This window comes from Zonotrichia leucophrys, chromosome 4A (assembly GCF_028769735.1).
Source record: "Zonotrichia leucophrys gambelii isolate GWCS_2022_RI chromosome 4A, RI_Zleu_2.0, whole genome shotgun sequence".
In the NCBI taxonomy this organism is placed as follows: Eukaryota; Metazoa; Chordata; class Aves; order Passeriformes; family Passerellidae; genus Zonotrichia; species Zonotrichia leucophrys.
In genome coordinates this window covers 12,022,406-12,028,838 of record NC_088174.1, presented here as the reverse complement: position 1 = coordinate 12,028,838, position 6,433 = coordinate 12,022,406, and the positions used below count along the sequence as shown (strand labels likewise).

General features: G+C 45.7%; 1 long non-coding RNA gene across 1 annotated transcript; it reads left to right on the top strand.

Annotated features, from left to right (window-relative positions):
* Positions 1 to 236: 236 nt before the first annotated feature.
* On the top strand, positions 237 to 6,403 carry LOC135447744 (uncharacterized). The gene is made up of 4 exons (XR_010440288.1): positions 237 to 419; positions 4,884 to 4,932; positions 5,039 to 5,163; positions 6,335 to 6,403. It is a non-coding gene; the product is annotated as an uncharacterized LOC135447744 (long non-coding RNA).
* Positions 6,404 to 6,433: the final 30 nt, after the last annotated feature.

The window sequence follows — 6,433 nt, the reverse complement described above, 5'->3', positions numbered from 1 at the left end:
ACACTTTTAAAATCTGCGAGCCCCGAGTTTAGGCACAAGAAATCAGGCAAAGTCCAGAAAATCCTCAGTGCTGGGAGTTCTGAGAAGCTTGGTTAAAATCAGTATTTCATGAGAAAATGGCTTCTCTTTGGCTGTTGGGTCAGGTGAGAGTGTGCTGAGAGGATCCACCCCAGAGCAGGTGTTGCCACTGCTGCCTTGCTAATGGCAGGGCCATGGGAAGCAGGGAGTTGCCTTCACATCCCTTCCACCCTGCCATTCCCTGGTCCTTTGGGCTCAGATATGGCTGTTCCTGATCCTGCAGGAGAAAAGGATGGTCTGGGCTCTGAGGATGCCTGTTCAGAAGAGCCTGAGCCAGAGGGAGAGAGCCTGAGGGCCTGGAAAGGAATGTCAGGGGAGTGACCACATCTGTGGCAACCAGGGTGAGTGTTGTGGGTGGTAAAATAACTTATGGTGTTTCTCGTTGAAGCTTTTATTCCCAGTCAGTCATGGATTATTTTGGGGTGGTCAACTTTCTTCCTTGCTTAAGGGGAATACAAATGCACACCCTGATTTTAGAGGGGAGGATGTCCTGTGCTGAAGCAAAAGAAATTACAGGGTCTAATGCTTGTGACCACTGCAGTTCACATACTCTCTGCAAAACCTGTGCTATATTAAATACTTGAGCCTTACCTCTACTACCATCGGTGAAAAAAGGTAAAAAGACCAATTTCTTTAAGAAAGAATTTCTAAGTCTAATGAAGAAAAGAATTGTAGGAGATCCAGATAGCAGAAGGAATAATATTAATACCTCTTGTATTTAACTTCTTTTAAATGCCTTTTTTTTTCAAATTGTGAAAATGCTCAGCTAAGTAACTGTTCTAGTGTCCCTTCAAATCTTGTTTTTATTTTTTGTTTTGCACTCAGAATCATGTTATTGCAGCAGGTGACTTTATGGCATTACTACTTGATATGACGTTTTATCTTACATGAGAAGCTCCAGTGGGGTGGATGAGGCTCTTTTTGAGAGTAATTGCTGACCTGCAGGAACAGGTATTGCACAGAGGAAAGTGTTGATGGAGGTATTTCCATTCCAAAGATATCAGGCAGGACTAACAGCCCGGCTTTTGTCCTTTTGTGAAGGAGGACAATCACAAAGATAATTCTCTTGGCTATCACATGGCAAGACTGCATGTCAATATGTAAAATTACCTCAAGGAAAGGGCTGAGCTGAAAGGTCTTCTTTTTGCTGTGTGATAGCCAATACTTGTATTTCAAAGCCTTTCTGTTAGTCAAAAGCTTCTCAAGAATATGCATTTATGTTATCTTCTGTGAAAAGCTTTTTCTTTTTTTTTTTTTAGCAATTAGCAAGAAAGTATAGAACTGGGGGGCTGGGGAAGAGAAACTACCTACCAGCATCTCTTGGCTGTGCTGAACTCCAGAAATATTGGCACTTGGTTTTGGGGAAGAATTTAAAAATGAAACTGTTAATGATTGGTGAACTCAGTACAGCATATTTGAAAATTACTACTGTACTCACTCCTAGGCTTTATTTTACTCAATTAAAAATGACTCCTTAGTTTCTACTGGCCCCACCTCTGAAATATTTCCTAATAGAAAAGTCATTATATTCTGACACCTGTGCGCTCCCTGATCATTAAGTTTTGATAATTGCATGCTTCCAGTTTTTCATTTTCCCATACTTTATCTCTCCCCTTTCCTTCGTTGCATCTGTTGTTACGTCCTCCCTCATGCGATACCCGAGGTTTTGTGTTTACAGAGCCTTTCAGTTGCTCAAAGACAAGTTGAACGTGTTTGGAACCTACCTCTAGGATGGTCAGGGAGGGGGCCGGTAGAGTGACACCTGCCTGATGCATCTTGGAAAGGCCTGGATGTTTGTTTGGCACAAGGCTGCAATGATTCATGGAAAACTCAGATGCTCTGTGCCAAAAGCCAAAGCAGAACTGGGGGGATTAGGAGCCCTGGGCTGCAAATGCTGGTGTTCACTGTGCTTTGGTAACTCTAATGCAAGTCTGGATTTCAGCAGAGATTTCCAGATGGTTGTGTGGTTTGAAAATCTTCGACCTTTATCAACATTTAATCCTTTCTTGATTGCTTTTCTCCTTATTGTATATGGAGCTCTGTGTTTGAGAACAACCTTTTTTTTCCTGTACGGCAACTTCAGTAATCTCTGACTGATTGATGAGCTCTCAGGGTCTGGAGAGAGGCAGTGTTACAAGAAAGACCATGTTATCCTGGAGTTTTAGTCAGAGGGTGAAGTGATTGAGGAGCACATTCCAACTCTTGAATAGAATTAACTGAAGCGGAGATCAGTGTTCTATAGATATAGAACTGTCAATCTTGCCAAGAGTAATGAAAACACCTTGATTAATTTTGTGGTTGGAGACCTGTGGCTTCCTCTTGGGTGGCTGGGACAACAAAATCTCCCAGGCTCAGTATAGTAGAAAAGCAATTCTGCAGAACCTTTCAGTTTTATTGGTATATTTTAATTTATTTCTGTTTTATAAGTTTTTTCTACATGCATATGTAAAACTTCCCCATCGCTAACTTGATTACTGCATATAATATTAATGATTTGCAGGTTACAACTTGCTGAAAAGTCCTGAGGGCAAATCTGCTTTCCATATAGTTTCAAGTCTCCACCCATATTATGAGCATGACTTCGAAGGCTTAAGCATTTTGCATTTGTAGCACTTTTGCAACTGTTCCATTGTAAGGAGATAAATGAGCAAGGTTTCAGCTGCTTCTTTTGGGTTGTGATAGAAGACTGTCCATAGAGGCGAGTAGGAGTGACCTTGCTGCATTTCTCACCTCTGAGGTGGCTTTAGAGATGAATCCAAAAGTCCTGAAGTTGGAGAAAATTGGATTAAGCACCTCATTGTGATTTTGCCAATACAGGTCTTTAATATGATTATGTAATTTGTAATAGAATGAATTACTGTTATGTTAGTGAACCAAACTTAGCACACAGTGCTGAAAACTTCTGATGTTTTTCTGAATAAAATTTTTTCATGATTTCCATTTAATGAAAAAATATTTGTGGCTTGAGATCCATATTGAGTAGATGTGTGTGTCCTGGTGGTCTATTGAGCAGCAGCAATGAACATCCCATTTATGGAGAAAAGCAAAAACTGATTAAAAATAAGAATCCAGGAAGGATATATAATAGATCAACTCCTTTTCACATGAGCAAAACCTCCTCACCCTGGAGGGATTGGCAGCATTGGAAGGAAAATTTGCTTCCTACCTTTGTTGCACAAACAGTTGGATGAACCATTAGAGCCAGGCAAGCCAGTATTGGCATGAGGCCTCTTCAGCAAGTAATTCCCAGACTGTGTTTTGCTACAAACCCTGTCTGCTTCCACAGGTACCTCTCTGGAGTCACAGATGGCCATTTCAGAAACTGTTGCCTTTGTAATTTGTCCTTGACAACACCATCTTTGCCTCTCCATTCTGTCTTCTAAGCAGAAGGGCCACTTCTTGACATGCCCTCCTTGTAGATACACTTCCACCTTGCTTACAGCAGGCTCACAGTGAAATAAGACATTTCTCACCAGATGGAGAATGCTGCCTTGCTTTCATGGGCTACTAGACCAATGATTGATTTTTTTTTGTTTTTAAGTTAGTGGTAAAGGTTTGGTCTAAGTTACCTGTGGATCAGTTCAACACCAAGGAAATGGTCTCGCTTTTAATCACTTTGTCTTTAAAATCAAGGTTAAGGCTTTCTTAGGCAGAAAGCCTTAATTTAAATTGAACTGTAGGGCTTGGTTCTGTTCAGCTGCAGAGGAGAGGATAATTCCTGCAGCTGCAGGAGCCAACTTTCTAAGTTTTCTGCCTTGCTTCGCCTGTCTGTTTATAGCAGTCTGTCTGATCCTCTCCTCTAAAGAGTGTTACATTGCCAGTTGAGTTCTGGATGAGAGTAATTACATGCTGTTGATAGACAGTTAAATGATTTAGATCATCTTCCTCAGATCCTGAAGGCCAATATGGGTTTTTTTTGTTGTTGTTAGTTGGTGGGTCTGCGTGTGTTGGCCTGTTAGGATTCAGTGCATTCTGAAGTGATTTGCAAAGTGAGTTTTCTGGTCTTTAGCTCACACCAGTTGGAAGGGGAGAGGTAAACGAACCCCAGCTTTGTCTGCTGAATCAGTTTTGGATGTGTGTGTCAATGTTAGTGCCAATATTAGTAAGCATTGCTATCACAGAAGATAGAGGTTAAGAACAGAATTTACTCATCGTATTCTTAAATAAGCACATCAAACACAATCTGCTGTATCACCAGAGCTATTTGTGTTAGCTAAGGGCAATACCCAACACCTGATAATAGCACTGGTGCAACCAAATGGAAACCACAGGTATCTCACTGCTCCTTGGAAATGTCACAATTGTTTGCTGTATTCTCAGCATGTTAAGATTATCATTAATTAATTTCTAATTTTTTTCCCCCATTGGATTAACAGAAGATTCAGTAAATGGCATTGATAGTAATCCAGAGGTGCTTTCCAAACCAGAAATGTTACGTCAGTCAGGCTGCTGGTCAGGAGATGGGATATCTCGTCTATGGTAGAGCCAAACTGGCCCTGGTTTGCTGGCTGATAATTCTGTATTCATAGCTGAGACATTCCAGGGGTGACTGGCTGGCATGGTGCTTGATTGGTGAGTGGCGATCCCAGCTGTGAGGAACCAGCCTCAGGGATCAACCTGATGGACTCAGCCCCTAGTGAATGCAAGGGGAGCTGCTGTGCTGTTCAGCTGCAGAGCTAACAGGAGAAATACAGCCCTGCTTCAGGCACAATCCTCTCTGGAGATAGTCATCTCTCCACTGCTCACTGCAGACATCCTGTAGAGGCTTGTTTTCTTTAATTTTTATTTATTATTTTCTCCCAAAGCCTGTGTCCTGTCAGGACTCTGCACCTGTACTTGCTCTTTGTTCCAAAGGTAAGAGTATTCTGGCATCTTTCCAGTATCTAAAATATAACTCTCCTTGAGAATCTGCTGCACAGGGTGATAAAATAAAATCTTATGTTTCATTTCCACTTTACAGATGCTGTTCCACACAGTCCTCAGTCCTGGTGTACCTCTTCGTTGTGGCTAGATTGAAACACACTGGGTAGCACTTTGCTAAATGAAAAGTCCACACTAATTCAGACAGCAAAGGCATTTGTCAAGGTGTGGATCTGAAAGAGCCATGGAAAAGAACACTTATAAACAGGAGAGAACAATTAAGCAACCAGACAATCTGTGTCTCCCCATGTCTGTACACAGAGTGTGCTTTGAGCAGGGTGTTAGGTAAAGCCTGGGGAAGGTCACTAACCCAGCGAGGGTCAGTGTTTGATGGGGAATTGGAAGTCCTGAGGTAGAAAACAAGGAGAGTGTGTGGGTAGGTGTTGGAAGAGCAGGAAGAGGGGAAGGAGTGGGGAGACATGCTAGACGCGAAGGTGTGTGACAGAGAGGCGGCCAGGCAGGGGTGCAAGCAGAGGAGCTGAAGAGCCCAGAGTGGGGGAGCGAGCTCGGGCAGGTTGGCGGCAGGGAAGTGGGTCGGGCTAAGGCGAGGAGCGAGGGCGTGCGGAGGGCAGGCGGTATTTAGGAGGGGAAGTGGGCAGGTGACCGTGCAAGGTGTTTGAGGCAGGTGGGTGTTCCCGAGGAAGCGGGCGCGGGGCCGGAGGAGGGTCAGCGGGCCCGGGCTGCGAGGGGCTGCCCCGGGGGCGGGAGGCGGCCCCGCCCGGGCCCCGGGGCAGCGCAGGGGCCGCGGTTCCCGGCAGGGCAGCGAGGGGCGGGCGGCTGCCGGCCCGATAAAGCGGCGGGCGGCGGGCGGCGCGGGCAGAGCGCAGCGGCGGCAGAGATGGGGATGCTCAGCCTGCCCGGCTTTCTGTCCTGCGGGAAGAAGAAGGTGAGGCGGCGGGGGGCGGGCTGGCCGGAGGCTCCCGGGCAGGTGGGGTGCCGAGGCACCTGGGCAGGTGTGCGAGTGTGGGTGCACCTGGGCAGGTGGGTTGTGGAGGTGCCCAGGTGGGCGTAGCGGCGCTCGGGCAAGCAGGGCGCAGGTACGTCGGCAGCTGAGGGCAGGTATGAAGTTGTCTGGGCAGGCGAGATCCAAACAGGGAGCGGAAGGTCAAGTGGGATGAGCTCCTTGACAGATGTACAAGGCGCTAGGACAGGTGTTTTTTAAAGTGAGCATACAGGTATGTGCTGATGTGAACATCTGAACAAGTATGGGGGCATCTGTAGGAGCAGAATAGAGTAGTCTCCTGCAGCTGATAGCACAAAGGAGTAAGGCAAAATTGTGGAGGTGTTTGGGCTCTCTGGGGGGACCCTCTCTCACAGGTCTGTGCTGTCCTGCCAGGGACCAAGTGGACTGGCACCCAAAAAAATGACTCTGCCCGTCCTGTCTGGCTGGTCAGCTACCCCAAGGTGTGTCTCTGGACAGAGAAATGATGATATG